At 36.0% G+C, this 16,406-nt stretch overlaps 3 pseudogenes across 1 annotated transcript; 2 read left to right on the top strand and 1 right to left on the bottom strand.

The window, feature by feature from the left end:
• The first annotated feature begins 1,776 nt into the window (after nucleotides 1-1,776).
• On the top strand, nucleotides 1,777-3,378 carry LOC147565467 (cytochrome P450 86A1 pseudogene; annotated as a pseudogene).
• A 1,660-nt stretch (nucleotides 3,379-5,038) lies between these two features.
• On the bottom strand, nucleotides 5,039-5,676 carry LOC147565466 (secreted RxLR effector protein 161 pseudogene; annotated as a pseudogene).
• Nucleotides 5,677-12,728: 7,052 nt separating this feature from the next.
• LOC147565465 (glycosylinositol phosphorylceramide mannosyl transferase 1 pseudogene) lies at nucleotides 12,729-15,616 on the top strand (annotated as a pseudogene). Its single transcript, XR_015230185.1, has 3 exons — nucleotides 12,729-12,779; nucleotides 14,100-14,320; nucleotides 15,345-15,616. The product of XR_015230185.1 is annotated as a glycosylinositol phosphorylceramide mannosyl transferase 1 pseudogene (transcript).
• The last annotated feature ends 790 nt before the right edge of the window (nucleotides 15,617-16,406 follow it).

Here is a 16,406-nt window from a genome sequence, read left to right as displayed (position 1 = left end):
ATCAATAAGAAGACTAATCCAAGCTTTGAAATGTCTGTAATTTGTGCCCCTTACCTAGCAAGATTCCCAAAAAAGTAAATTTATATTTTACCATAAACTCTATATTTAAAGAGACTGTAAACTGTCTTAAGAATGATATAGTTTTTTTATTTAATTTTACGAGTAATTTGTGACAAAAATATCTGTATTTATGATCCTACAAAATAATGTTCCAGATAATAGAACTCTTATCTACGTAAGAGAAGTATCAGCTGATGTAATATTTGTCCCAATCAGCTGATCTCTTCCCTATAGAGAGGGTCATTGTAAAGGGAGGTCAATGTAAGCCCACGTCTTACCCGTTAACCGTTATCGATAAAGCCTCCATTTTCTTGCACCGATGCTCAAATCAAATGAGTACAAAGTTTTGTTCCTATATAGGACTCCAAAAACTCGCCCAAAAGGCTTTCAGATTTACTAAGTTTGAGGTTGCATCTATAGTATAAGTTCTGGACGTTCTCCAAAACGATGTGACACTATTATAGTCAACATTGTTTAAGGGAGTAAATTTGGCAAAAATGTTGCTTACAAGTAAAAAAAAAGTCAAAAAGTTAGTTTTGTAATGCAATTTATTTTTTAAATTTCATTTTCTTTTTCGCATCGAGATAGTTAATTTTAATTGGAATTTATTTATGGTTTCCACGATTCAAACATTGTTATCATCGTCAGACTCATCATAACGCTCACAATCACCACTTTCTGAACTTTCCGTAGTCATTTGTTCGGAGAAATAGTTCCAAAAAAGTCATAAAAAAGTATTGCAAAGAGGTAAATTGAAGTAATAACTGATTACAAATTCAAGCAATTGATAACAATTATACAACAAAATAAAGATTGACTCAGCGAAACTAAAACTAGATATTCTCGAACTAAAATTAGCTAATTACTTGCACAATATGAGCAATCTATCCATAAGCTAGGTTTTGTGGGAGTTAGTAATGAAAAAAATTTGCCTTAAAATATCTTCACCAAATTAGAGTTGGTTTTGGCTTCAAAGTAGATAAATCTTGAAAGGGGAAGCTTCACCAACAATCTAATGTCAACCCCTTTGAAAGAGATGAAATTTTGGCGAAAAAAAAAATCTTTAAATCAACCTTTGGAACCCTAGGGTCATTTTTCGAGGAAGAGAGGCGAGGGATGGTTGATTCTTGCAATTATAGGGCTGAAATAAGCCAGATGATTATTTAGGGGCATTTGAATGTGTTCGTTGTTATAATTCGGACCATTGAAAGGTCCAAATCAATTTTTCAGAAGGACTAAGCCTGAAACACACGATAACTAGGGATTGAAGTGAATATTCAGTATTGTTTCTTAAGAAATCACGTGATTCTGTTTGGATCGTCACTCGCCAATTTTCTAATGGTTCGCTTTTGGGTCGCTACCCATCGCTCGTGCTAAACAACATTACTCATCACTTATCCCATTCGTCGCCAATCCAAAGTTAGTTTGGAGATAGCGAAGTCTTACTCAAGAAGTTTGGGTAGTTTTAAAAGGGCCCCTAAAATGTCGTTGGTGTCCCATTCAACCAGTAAGTTTATTAAAAGAGAAACTCTACCCATTTTAACGTTAGGATCCAATTAAACCAGTAAGTTTATTAAAAGAGAAACTCTACCCATTTTAACATGAGGATCCAATTCAACCACTAAGTTTATTAAAAGAGTAACTCTACCCATTTTCATATCCATTTCTGCTTATATATATCATTAGCATAGAATTCTACCACTACCTTTCTTCAAAATGGAAACCCTACCCATTTTCATATCAATTGCAATTGCTACTTTTTCTCTGTATCTAATTTGGTTTTATCGCCTAATCAGAAATCTAAAGGGTCCACCAGTATGGCCTATTGTTGGAAGTCTACCCAATTTTACGGCCAACTGGTATCGTATGCATGATTGGGTGGCTGAAATCCTCTGCACAACCGGTGAGGCGGCCACTTTCCAAGCTTATTCTCTACCTCTACCTTATATTGCTCGTACCCATGGGTTATTTACTGTCACTTCTAACCCGAGAAACATCAAACACATATTACAAACCCGGTTCCATAATTACCCGAAAGGTCCGACATTTCAAGCCGCTTTTCATGATGTATTCGGTCAAGGTATTGTTAATAGTGATGGTGATACGTATTCAAACCAACGGAAGATAGCTGCTAGTGAGTTCACTACGCGGAGTCTTCGTCAATGTATGGCTCGGTGGGTGAATCAAAGTATTAAACTACGCTTGTGGCCCATTTTAACAAAAGCCCAAGAGAAGAATTACCCGGTAGATATGCAAGATTTATTGCTTCGTCTAACGTTCGATAATGTTTGTGGGCTTACTTTCGGTAAAGACCCTGAAACACTCTCTCCTGGTTTACCCGATAACGCGTTTTCTAAAGCTTTCGATTTAGCAACTGAAATAACTTTTCAACGGTTCATATATCCGGCTCTTTTTTGGCGGATTAAAAAGGCTTTTGGAATTGGAAATGAATCCAGGTTAAAAAAGTGTATCCAGGTTATAGAAGATTACACAATGAACCCCATCACGGAAAGAATGGAAAGACCGTCGGATGATTTAATATCACGTTTCATAAAAGAGAAATATGTTAAAGACGTCAGAGACCGAAATCAAACCCCAGTCTCAATTCTCTGTCAAGTTGCACTCACCTTTATCCTAGGTGGACGTGACACGTCATCAGTTACGTTGAGTTGGTTCTTTTGGTTAGTCATGACTCACCCACGAGTCGAAGATAAAATTATACTTGAGTTATCGACTGTTCTAAACGAGACACGTGGAACTGACACAAGGAAATGGGTGGAAGATCCGTTGGAATTTGAGGAAGCCGATAAATTGGTTTATCTGAAAGCATGTTGAGCGGAAACGTTACGTTTATATCCTTCTGTACCAGAGGACTTTAAATCTGTCGCGTCAGATGATATTTTACCAGATGGAACATTTGTTACCGCTGGTTCAACGATTATATACTCTATTTACTCAATGGGAAGAATGAAAACTATATGGGGAGAAGATTGTATGGAGTTTAAACCCGAAAGGTGGTTATCACCAGGTGGTAAACAGTTTCAACCCTCACAAGATGGTTACAAATTTGTAGTTTTTAATGCCGGGCCAAGGACTTGTTTGGGTAAAGACTTGGCTTACCTACAAATGAAGTCAGTTGCTGCGGCTGTACTGTTGCGGTACAGGCTATCTTTGGTTCCTCATCATCGTATCGAGCAAAAAATAGCAATAACGCTCTTCATGAAGAATGGCTTACAAGTGTACTTATATTCTCGATCCTTCGAAGGCTTCACAAAATGAACATAAACTAAAATGGTCATTGATAGCTATACGAGGGAGTTAATGTTTATTCTAAGATGGATTTATCTATGTACAATGGTAGAAACTCTGTCCCTTCGTAACCATTTTATATTCATGTTCAACCTATGTTGTTTGGTCTGAGATTTTATAGGCAATGCCCTTTATTGTTACAGGCAATGTATTTTGCAAGTTTGACTGGTTAAAGGAACAATACATTAATTAAATAAAATAACTCCTTTGTCTTCTTCCTTCCTTCTTTATCTTCTTCTCCGTCCTTCCTTCTTCTGGCTAAACGTATTTATCTGTCTAGACTTAGCCATGTCAATCCTCCATTTCTCACATTGTTCATCCTGCATTCCTGCTCCCTTGGAAGGTTTTCGTTTTATAGTCAGAAGGAAACGCATTAGTGGTCTTAGGTTGAACTATGCAATGTTAAACATTCTATAAGTAGTGTTCATGAGACAAGTTAGTAATTCAAAATCTTCTCATGAACACACAAGAATCTAGGGACTCATGTTTGTCACAAAATCAATATGGAAATATGATCATTAGGTAATTATTAACATGAAATAATTACATACCTTTCTCCATTGTAGAGATTAGAAATAACTTTTAACTTGAACCAATATAAGATCCTTTTTTGTATAAGATTAACTCCTTAATTCTCTACTTACTAGAAGATGAACTTGTATACTCTTTTCTCTTCTATTCTTCAAGCACTAGTGATGGAGATACTAGCTTGAGTTAATGAGCAAGAGCATAGCTTTCCATCTCATTCTCCATCTCTATTTATACAAGTCTCTAATCCATCATAGAGTTTGTACAAGTTACTACATGGGTGTCATGTGTCCCCTTATGTGTCAAGCAACAAGTCCCTTAGGTGTCATTAGATGTCATGAAACAAGACAAGTGTCCCTTATGTGTCAAGCCACAAGACCATTAGGTGTCAAGACACAAGACAAGTGTCCTTTATGTGTCAAGCAACTAGACCATTAAGTGTCAAGACACAAGACAAGACAACACACCTCATTAGTCTATACACCTCATGCTTATAAATGGGCCTTGTTGTCAACACATAGTTAGTGTCCATAGATTCAATACATGAATGAGTTTTATGAGCCCAACAAACCTTTAGCCCAACAAGTCTATACATGGTTTTATTGTATGGGACATACTAATGGGCCTTGTTCATGAAAATTGGCCAATGGGCCTTGCATGAACATATCCCATGTTTACATTCTCCCACTTGGACCATACAATTGAAAACAAAATTTTAGGTTTTCAAAGATCATTTAAAACTTTTAGTAAATGTATTGGTTAAGGCTTAGGCTCAAAACATATATGCGCGCATTTAAAAAAAAAATAACTCCATTCATATCTAGTGAACACAATCTCATTAACAGGTAGGCTACTAGTGCGAGTCATAGCGGTTATATGTCTTAAAGCGACATATTTCCTTCCATGTATCACGACATTAGCAACTTCCTAACATTACCATTCATTGGAGATTAGATACAAAACTAAGTACACAAGTGGTTTTGTTTCAATTCAGCTATGTCTGATTAAGACTATTCCTGTCTAATCAAGACTATTCTTGTCACTTTCACTCATTTCAATTATGCACATATGAGTAAACAAGAATTTGGAAACATAACATTCATGAGATCTCAATTAGTATTTGTAGAAACTTACATACATATCAATCCACTACGATACAAGGATTACTAAGACCCATCGTTGCAACATGTTCCTTAAAGGTCTTAGATACCAAACCCTTAGTTAGTGGATCAGCTACCATACACATGGTACTAATATGTTCTACAATTACTGTATGTTTCCGAACCTCCTCTTTTACAATAAGATATTTGAGCTCAAGGTGTTTGCTTCCTCGTGAGTTCGAATACTTATCATTTTTAGAGAAGTATACTGCGGCAGTATTATCACAATAAATTCTCAGCGGCTTGGCAATAGAGTCGACAAGTCCAAGTCCTGAGATAAAATTCCGCAGCCATAAAGCATGAATTGTGGCTTCATAACATGCCACAAACTCAGCCTCCATTGTGCAAGATGCATAAATACTTTGCTTAATGCTTCTCCATGATATCGTTCCTCCAGCTAATAGGAACACATATCCAGAAGTGGATTTTCTACTATCAGTACATCCAGCAAAGTCGGAGTCTGAGTAACCTATTACTTCCAGATTATCTTTTCTTCTGAAAGTAAGCTTATAGTCTTTCGTTCCTTGTAAGTACCGCATCACCTTCTTTGCTGCTTTCCAGTGAGTCATCCCTGGGTTACTTTGGTAACGACCAAGCATTCCTACTGCGAAGCTAATGTCTGGACGGGTACAAACTTGCGCATACATAAGACTTCCTACTGTAGAAGCATAAGGAATACTTTCCATTCCTTTTCTTTCAAAGTCATTCTTAGGACATTGCATGAGACTTAACTTATCTCCTTTCTGTATTGGTGTATCAGTCGGTGCACAATCCTTCATGCCAAATCTCTCTAAAACTTTTTCGATATAGCTCTTCTGAGACAAACCAAGTAGACCTTGTTTTCGATCTCGAAAAATTTCGATCCCGATCACAAATTTTGCCTCATTCATATCTTTCATTTCAAAGTTCTTAGAGAGAAATTTCTTGGTTTCATACAGTAGACCAAGATCATTAGTGGCTAGGAGTATGTCATCCACATATAAGATCAAAAATATGAACTTACTCCCACTGACCTTCTGATATATACATTGATCAACAATGTTTTCTTTAAATCCGAAGGTCACAATGGTATCATTAAACTTAAGGAACCATTGTCTGGAGGCTTGCTTAAGTCCATATATTGACTTATTCAATTTACACACCATATGTTCCATACTCATTTCTGAGTAACCTTCTGGTTGCTCCATGTAGACCTCTTCCTCTAAACTCCTATTTAGAAAAGCTGTTTTCACATCCATTTGGTGAAGCTCTAGATCATAATGAGCCACCAAAGCCATAATGATTCTAAATGAGTCTTTTCTTGATACAGGCGAAAATGTATCATGATAATCAATGCCTTCTTTTTGAGTGAAACCTTTTGCAACAAGTCTGGCTTTATATCGTTCAACTTTGCCTTTAGAGTCGAGTTTGGTCTTGAAGACCCATTTACACCCGATTTTCTTACACCCTTTAGGCAATTAAACCAGATCCCAGACTTTGTTCTGTTTCATAGATTTCAACTCTTCATTCATTGCATCAATCCATTTAGAAGAATTATTGCTATTTACTGCTTGTGAAAATGAAACTGGATCTTCCTTACTTGTCCCAATGTCATATTCAGATTCCTGAAGATATACTAAATAATCAGAAGAGATCGCAGACTTCTTTATTCTCTGAGATCTGCGTAACTCTACTGGATCATGAGATTGTGGGTCCATCAATTGTTGTTCACTATCAACAGTTGGATAGTTTTTATGAGGAACAACAATATTTTCAATAGGTAAGGGTATGGGAACAGTTACCCTTACTTCTTTAATAACCACATTTCGTGGTTCAGTACTCCCACTATTCTCATGATTCTCAAGGAATCTTGCATTACCAGTCTCAACAATTCTAGTGGTATGGTTAGGACAATAAAATCTATACCCTTTGGATTTATCAGGGTATCCAATAAAGAACCCACTGATAGTTCTTGAGTCCAATTTCATTTCTTGTGAGTTATAGATTCTAGCTTCTGCTGCGCAACCCCAAACACGAAAGTGCCTTAAATTGGGTTTCCTACCAGTCCATAACTCAAAAGGAGTTTTAGGAACTGACTTACTAGGAACTCGGTTTAAGACATATGCAGCAGTTTTAAGAGCTTCACCCCATAACATAATGGGTAAAGTAGAGTTGCTCATCATGCTCCTAACCATATCCATTAGAGTTCTATTACGCCTTTCAGCAACACCGTTCTGCTGAGGCGTTCCTGGCATTGTATACTGTGCACAAATGCCAAGCTTTTCTAGGAATTTAGCAAACGGACCAGGATGTTGTCCCGATTCGTCATACCTTCCATAATATTCACCACCTCTGTCTGACCTGATGATTTTCACCTTTTTATCTAATTGTCTTTCAACCTCAGTGATAAAAATCTCAACAACAGTTACTGCTTGAGATTTATCATGTAACAAATAGATATACCCATAACGTGAAAAATCATCTATAAATGTGATGAAATATTTCTCTCCACCAATACATGCAGTGGAGAGAGGTCCACAAATATCAGTATGGATGATCTCAAGAAGTTCTCTGCTCCTTGTGGCTCCTTTCTTGGTGTGTGTTGTTGTCTTTCCTTTTATACAATCGACACACATCCCAAAATCGGTGAAGTCTAGGTTTGACAAAATCCCATCCTTCACTAATCTCATCATTCTTTCTTTGAAGACATGCCCCAATCTTTTATGCCACAAGTTGCTAGAGTTCTCATTTATTTTATGCTCAATTCCAAAACTTACATTAGGATGCAGGCTTAAAATAGATTCAGCAAACTGATTATCAAGACTGATTTTATAAAGTTTATCATATAAAACGCCAGAACCTATAACACATTTATTTTTATACAATTCAAAACTTTGATCTCCTAAAGACAGTTTATAACCCAAAAGATCTAGTTGAAACATAGAAACTAGATTACGAGATACGGTTGGAACAAAAAGAGTATTATACAAATCCAAAAAACAACCAGTATCAAGTTTTAAACGATAGGTTCCAACAGAAAAAACTTCAGAGGAAATCTGGTTTGCCATAAAAATGAAACGTTCAGTCTGACTTGGGTTTCGACTTGAAACAAAGCCCTGCATCGTTTTAGAAACATGAACATTAGCGCCCGTGTCGAGCCACCAAGTATTAGAAGGAATTTCAACAAGATTTGATTCGAAACATACAAGAGCTAATTGCTCACCTTTCTTTTCGAACCAAGCCTTACGCTTTGGAAAATCTGCCTGAAAGTGTCCAATCTTTCTACAAAAATGACATCTGAATTCCTTCTTCTTAATATGAACCTGGGGAGCTAAAGCAGGTTCATGGTTCTTTGGTGCGACAACTTTCTTACCTTTCTTGGGCTTCCAATTCTTTCTTTTCACTTCTTGAGTAACAAGATTAGTAGAGAAACTTTCTTGTTATCTTAACCTTGTCTCCTCTTGAACTAACATACTAGATAGTTCATTCACATTCCATTGTTCCCTAAGTGAATTGTAATTCATCTGGAATGGTCCATACTGAGGAGGCAAGGAATTCATAATAAAACGAACAAGAAAAGACTCCTCTACATTCATACCAAGTCCATTAAGTCTCGCCGCAATGTTAGTCATTTCAATTAAGTGCTCTTGCATACCTCTCACACCGTCATACTTTATGGTAGTGAGTTGAGCCATTAGCGTGCCAGCTAGAGACTTATCGGCTGCACGAAATCTCTCCTCAACTGCATTAATGAAGTCTTTAGCATTATCAGTTTGAGGAAGCGATGACTTTATATTGCTTGCAATAGTCATTCGCATAAACATCATGCTTAGTCTGTTTGATTTTTCCCAAGCGTCAAACAAATTTTTCTCATCAGTGCTACTTGATACATTTAGAGTAGCAGGTCTATCAGACATAAGGGCTCGATCCATATCAAGAACACCTAAAGTGAACTTGACATGTTCGCTCCATTCTGAAAAATTTGAGCCAGTAAGCAAGGGAACAGACGCAGCTTGCGAATGTAGGGATATCGGCGCAGATACTGCAAACATTTAGACAATATACTATAAGCAAGTTAACTATATCAAAATTTATCCTTTGAGTCTAAATTAAGATATATACCATACCATTCATCATTTAAATATCATACATAAATGAGTCCATTAGTGTATCATCTAACCACAAAAGAGTTCATCACCTTTGGGCAAAAGAACCAAGTTGATTAGACGGTACAAAGCATTAACAATAATATTCAATCAACTTATAATTCTTCTTTGGAAAAATTACACGTTATCGAAATCGTTTAATGCAAATTATCCGACATAAGTTTGAACATTAATTAACCTTCTTAGATATGTAAGATTAGTTCAAAAGTCACTTTGGCAACCTTTTCACTAATTATACATATCATGGTTAAACTTTTATTCTTATGTTAAATTTTCATTTAAAACTTTTATAAAAGACAATTTTCATATACTTCAATTATTTGACTATAACCAAACTTTAATTAGTCAACATAATGAACTTTAATATTGTCTCCTTACAAGTTCTAAAATTAACCTTTGCTAGTTTTTATCGAAAATTCATAAGGCGATAAAACACATAAAGAAAGGTTCTCTTAAATCAAACCAAAATTCATTAGTGGTTTTTAATAACTTTTAACTCAATTAAAAGAACTTTTATGAAACTACATGAGTTCCTTAATACAAAAGATTTTAAGTTTCAAAATCAACTCATATAGCTTCTAAAAATATATTTCCAATATGGCAACTAAACATAGATTAAAATTCGATAATTTGCCAAAACGATTTTGAACAAACATGAAGTCCACACCCATAGCTCTGATACCACATGTTAAACATTCTATAAGTAGTGTTCATGAGACAAGTTAGTAATTCAAAATCTTCTCATGAACACACAAGAATCTAGGGACTCATGTTTGTCACAAAATCAATATGGAAATTTGATCATTAGGTAATTATTAACATGAAATTATTACATACCTTTCTCCATTGTAGAGATTAGAAATAACTTTTAACTTGAACCAATATAAGCTCCTTTCTTGTATAAGATTAACTCCTTAATTCTCTACTTACTAGAAGATGAACTTGTATACTCTTTTCTCTTCTATTCTTCAAGCACTAGTGATGGAGATACTAGCTTGAGTTAATGAGCAAGAGCATAGCTTTCCATCTCATTCTCCATCTCTATTTATACAAGTCTCTAATCCATCATAGAGTTTGTACAAGTTACTACATGGGTGTCATGTGTCCCCTTATGTGTCAAGCAACAAGTCCCTTAGGTGTCATTAGATGTCATGAAACAAGACAAGTGTCCCTTATGTGTCAAGCCACAAGACCATTAGGTGTCAAGACACAAGACAAATGTCCCTTATGTGTCAAGCAACTAGACCATTAAGTGTCAAGACACAAGACAAGACAACACACCTCATTAGTCTATACACCTCATGCTTATAAATGGGCCTTGTTGTCAACACATAGTTAGTGTCCATAGATTCAATACATGAATGAGTTTTATGAGCCTAACAAACCTTTAGCCCAACAAGTCTATACATGGTCTTATTGTATGGGACATACTAATGGGCCTTGTTCATGAAAATTGGCCAATGGGCCTTGCATGAACATAGCCCATGTTTACATGCAAGTGTTACCTTTCATAGTGGGAAATGTACTGTTTTGACCACACCTCGAAACTCTTAACCCATCTTTAAAGTCTTTCTTCTAACATCCCTGCTTTCATGTTTAATTGGTTGATCCTATATAGAAGGTTTATTGTGTTCTATCACGCTGAAGGGGCTTATTTCAACTAGACCAATCAACTCGCATTCCTATCAGCGACAAATTACCCCGGCCTTTTGTAAAGTCAGCGACAATACACACTGACTTTAATCTAACTAGTGATTGCCTCTAGCAAGATTGCTTATAACAACTATGGGCATTGTCTATGAAATCTCTCTTTGGTCATTTTTTATTATTTTCAATTAGTTTATCACCAAGATTTATCCCATGTAATTTAGGCACTAAATAAAATAGATGTTGTCGGGTTTTAGGCTTTTTGTCGTTGTCGGGCTTTAGGTCTCTTCAATTACTGGTTTAACTTCGACGGTTATCATGCTTATACATCTTAATGATGTATCAATAATGCCTTGTAACGACTAACGCAGATCGTAGTCGATTTCTCAAAACAAAATCCTGTTATGATGTCGAAATTTGCTTTTTGATGGGTCCTGAAAATGTCTCATCTGAGTCGTTTAACTTAGGAAAATTAGGCCATTTCGAGTCTTTATCATAATAAAATGATTGGTTTGCTTGATTAGGTGGATTTTATGGGGTTGAGAGAGAACACTGGATAAAAACAGGCAAAAGATATACAAAGGGCATTTTAGTCATTTAGAGCGAAAGGTATTCTTGTAAATTTGACCAAAATCAGCACATGGGTGAAAAATAGAGTCCAAGACGAACCCTTAGGGGAAAATGGAAGTCAAGTAGTGAAGGATATATCCATTCGATCTGAAGGAGATTTCCTTCCGAAGGAGTGTCCTTCTACCAAGATGAAAATGCGCTCAATTTCTCAGGTAGGATAACGATGACCTAATCTGAAAGATCATCCAATCCTGTCGAATTAGGGGTCGTAATTCTTTGCTAGAATTACAATCGTCGGGTCACTTCAGTGATTCGCAGCTAACATAGACCGGATCCTACAACGGGTTACACTTAAGAGTGGTGACTTGATCGGAGAGATTTGACCAGTGAGTGCTAGGCTTAAAATGGATTAGATCCAGCTAAATAAGCCAAAAGGATTCCAATAGCGTTCCGAATAAAGATAGAAAGAACCGTGCTTCGAAGGGGTGCCCATAGTGGGCTGCCCTGTCCGACCACACTAAAGGGAAATCCTAAATTACCCTGAAAGGGCATTCTGGGTTATATCTTTTCTGTGGCCCGAATAGAAACCTAATTTGAGTGAGACTCCTATTTTAGGGTTTCTATATAAGGGCTAGTGGAGAAAAAAAACGTGTGGAATTTTCTCATAGAGAAAATCATCTCTCTCAGACAGCTTAGAGAGAGAGGGGATTTTAGAAAAAAAATTCTCATTTTATCTATCTAGTCAAGAAGAAGGGTTCTTCTCAATCTTCCATTAAATTCTAGCAAAAATTAAGGAAGGGAGATCAAGTTAACCTACTCGGTGTTTCAAGTAGAGGAACTACAATTGAAGCTCTTGATCTTTGCATTCGATTGGAAAGGTTCGAGAAAAAAATAGCGATTAAGGTAATCTTTTTCCCGATTTTAGTTCATCTATAGTTCTTGCATATGATCCTGGTTATCTAGTGTTAAATATATGATGTTTGAGATTCCGCTTACAACACTAGTTAGTAGTCTAGAGATGTATAAACCCCAACAAGTCGGAGTTCGGACGAGCAAATAAGCTAAAGTCAATGTTGGGTCAAATGAAGTTGACCAAGTGGTATGCTTTCGGGTACGGTTTTGGCAAGCAGGATGGCATGTGATGACGTGGCTCTTTTTGAAGCTGGGAGCATCTTAGTTTCGTATATAGGCAAAGTAACAAAACTCTCTCACTTGAGAAGGATGCAGTGTGACGCGCTCTAACAGGTCTCTGTAGTCCTTGCACGTGGACGACCCAAATCTCCTCAGTTTCCCGTGCGCTCCTGATCAAATGGTTGTTGCTTGCTGCCGCACTTCATCTCATCAACTGCGAAGTTTGCAAGTGCGCCTGACGGGAGCAGGTACCAGTAGGGTCCGCTGCACTTTAACTTCTGTAGACCCGTGCCCAAGAATCGTCCAGATCTGAGATTTCTGAATCCGACAGCTGCTGAATGTTGTCACACTACGTTTCTTCACCTGCATCTCACATTAGCTTCCAAAACCCTAATTTTTTGTAACCCTTTCCCCAGCCATTGGCAATCTCTCCCTATCCCATGAATTCCACCAGAAACCCTAGCCGACAACTTCATCTTATTTCTTGCATTAAAAGTAATGGAAAATCCCCATTTTAGCCCTAAGAAACCCTAACCCTATTTAATACCTCTTTCTCCCTCACTCACACCTAGACTTGATATCCCTCTTAATTCCTCTTAGCATCTTCTCTCTCTCTCCCTCTTCTTTTCTATTCTAACCCTAAACTCTATATTCTTTTACTTTCTTTAGCCACCTTCATATCTTCTTTTCAATTTTTTTCTACTTCTAATTTCTATTTCTAACCTGTTTTCTTCTCTCATATCTTTTCTACAACATACTTCTCTCTAATTTCTCTTCTAAACCTCTTTTCTTTCACCTATTCTCAAGCAATAAAAAGTGTTATTATTTGGATTTAGAGCATAATTTGGATCATATTTGGAGCAATGATTTGATTTTTGGGTGACTTCTTTTCTTTGTCTCATTTATTTCCATGTATTTTGTTTTACCAATGAATATGTCTTTAAATTCAATGAGTTGCTAATTCGTATCTAGGAATGTAGAGGAAAATCATACTTGATCTTTCTTGAGCTTTGTAATTGAATTGATTGAATCTTTAATTGAGCTTTAATGGCTATTAATTGTCTTTCCATTTAGATTTAATCTTCTTTTCTTTGTTCATGTTTCATAATTAGATATCTCATACTTTCGTTAAGTTGTTAGATGGAATATGTTTGTTAGATCATGAATAATAGTTAAAAAATATAGTGTTTATAATGATAGTCAAACAGAAATACATGATTGTAAAACGAGTGTATCAAGAATATCTTCCAAAATTTAATTAGTCCATTATATTAGATTTTGAGTTATATGAAAAAAAATTAGTTAATTAAGTACATGTTTTAAGGAGTGAATTCATGTGGTGGAATCGAAAATCTTAAATCATTTCTCATATTGCTTTCATTCTCCTTAATCTATTATCATTTACTTATTAAAATCGTTTTCAACAACAAAATCAACTTTATGAAAGGGGCGTTAATTTAAGATTTAAACCGAAATTACTTATCTCTGGGGGATCGATTCCGGACTTCCGGATTTACTATAACTTGATCCTGTATACTTGCGAGAATAGACCCATTTTGAGCTTATCAAGTTTGATTTTAACACGGAAGATAGTCTTAATAACAGATTCAAAGAAATCAAGGATTTGAAGACATATGCCATCTTCTAAAGTTGATGACGATGGTGTTTTTCCTTGCTCTTCAGTTGAGCTTGCTTTTAGTGTTTGGTGCAGTGCTCCAGGTACCATGGTTGGATTTGTACCCTGCCTGCATTCACTGGGTCAACGAAAAGGTATTCCCCTTGCCTTATATTAGTCCATCTTGTTTTCATACTTTTTATTACACATTCTTGTGTTTCCTTAATCTTCATTCGTAATATTATTCCCATTGTATTAACGGTTCAAAAAATCCAGCAAGGGTGATTCTGACCGAGCTCATTTTGCGGCATATACTCATACCAAGATTATTCGTACCGAACAAGTCTTTTTTCTTCTTTTTCCAAGTAAACTTGTTAATCGAGCATCTGATCTTGAGATAATCGACGTCTTGTACGTTAGCATGGAAATCAACAAGCCTACGGGTGGCGAAGCCAGAAAATTTTTGATGTGGGGGCACATTAGTTTACGACCATTAACAAACTTATTGAATATAAAAAGTTTAATTTAAATCATATAAGAATAGAAAAGAAAAATCACATACTTGTCTTCTTTTGATGTCACGACAAAAGAAAAGATGAGAATACGATTTTGTAAGGGAACCTGAGTAACGAAATTTATAACTTCTATATCTTTGTTTGTTTCTAATTTGATTAGAATTAGTATATAATGGTAGATTAAAAATTTAATTTTAATTAGAATAGAAAACAATTTAAGATTTAAGTAAAATAGAAGTGACTAACTATAAAAAATTATAAAAAATTTCCAACATACAAAGAAATTAGGCCTGAAAAAATAACATTAATGGGTAGGGAAGTAAGTGGGGTTATTGGTAAGTATATCAAGACACAGTGAGATTCAGTGGAAAGTGGTGATATTTTTATGGAAGTAAATGTTGGTGGTGGGCCATTTACTTTTTTATTAAAAAAAAATAGTAACTAATAAAGTTGGGCTGGTCTTTTGGATTGGCCACTACTTACTTGGTATAAATTAATAGGCACCCCTTGTTCTATTACTACTACAGGAGGGACTCACATTTGGGTCGTGGGGGCTGCGCCCCCACGGGCCCCAATGTGGGCCCGCCCCTGAGCCTACCTGAATATAGGATTCACTAGCTATTAAATCCATCAATACTAAAATTTATGTTATTTCCGCTCGCAGGAACAAGGCTTAGACCAGTACGCATATATGGAGGGTGGTGGTCCGTTTGGTGGATGGGTACGTATAGTATGGTGCTCTCTAAAGCTGCATTTTTTTCCACAAGAAGTATCTTTCTATGTACACGAATCAGATGCCTGCATCAACCCAGATTATATAACTCAAAACAGGCCCTGATTCCATTTACTTTAGCTTATACTTTAATCGATAAACATTCATGCTTAATTTTCTTCATATTATCCCTCTCAACTCTGCTGTCTATGTTTGACATTTTTCTACCCGATCTTGAAACCAACAAGAATTGCATAGATATCACCATGTCTTTCCTCGTACAGGTGCTCCCCCGATATGGGTAAAAGGTACATTCTTGTCGTTTATCAAAAAAAAGAATCTAAGTCAATCATACACTAAAACCAAATTATGGTCACAAGAAAGTTTCATAAGATGGAACGAGTATGTAAACTTTTTCTTCTTTGCTTCAGGTAAGATTTTTGAAATCGGCTCGACTGGAATACTTAGCTTGGGTGGACATAATGAACAAAAATCAGAATGTGTCAAAAATTTGTTGTGGAATATGGTTGAATGCCTTTGGTATGGACTTCTGTGAAAGTCATCGATGGACGTTTCAACTGGTTTTGGTGAAACATTGGGGGTTTCATCTTACACTCGTTTTTGTTATGTCATGGCCATATGGAGGTTCCGGTTAAGATTTACATATTATGTAAATCATATATCATAAATCAATATTTTTTTGAATACTTCATATTTTATGTGATTCAAAGTTATAATGCTTAGTTTGTTAATTTATTTTCCTTTTGAAGAGGATGTTCTTCTGAACCAGAAAAGCTTCTAACTTTTGTATTGTCAATACTATAAACAAACTCTCCTTGTAGCAGAAAGCTCAAATGGAACTGTCAAACATAAAGCACAGACACCCACTGATTAAAAAGACGAAAATGTAACTATAGAATATGACCAATTATAGATAAATATTGACGACGAACAAAATTATGCTAAGAAAAATCTAAAGAGCATAGTTCTTGATCTCCTCCATTCTGCTCATCA

Source organism: Eschscholzia californica, unplaced genomic scaffold, assembly GCF_041429995.1.
Source record: "Eschscholzia californica isolate CP2 unplaced genomic scaffold, dmEscCali1.0.p SCAF_1, whole genome shotgun sequence".
NCBI lineage: Eukaryota > Viridiplantae > Streptophyta > Magnoliopsida > Ranunculales > Papaveraceae > Eschscholzia > Eschscholzia californica.
This window is presented reverse-complemented; position numbering and strand designations above follow the sequence as displayed.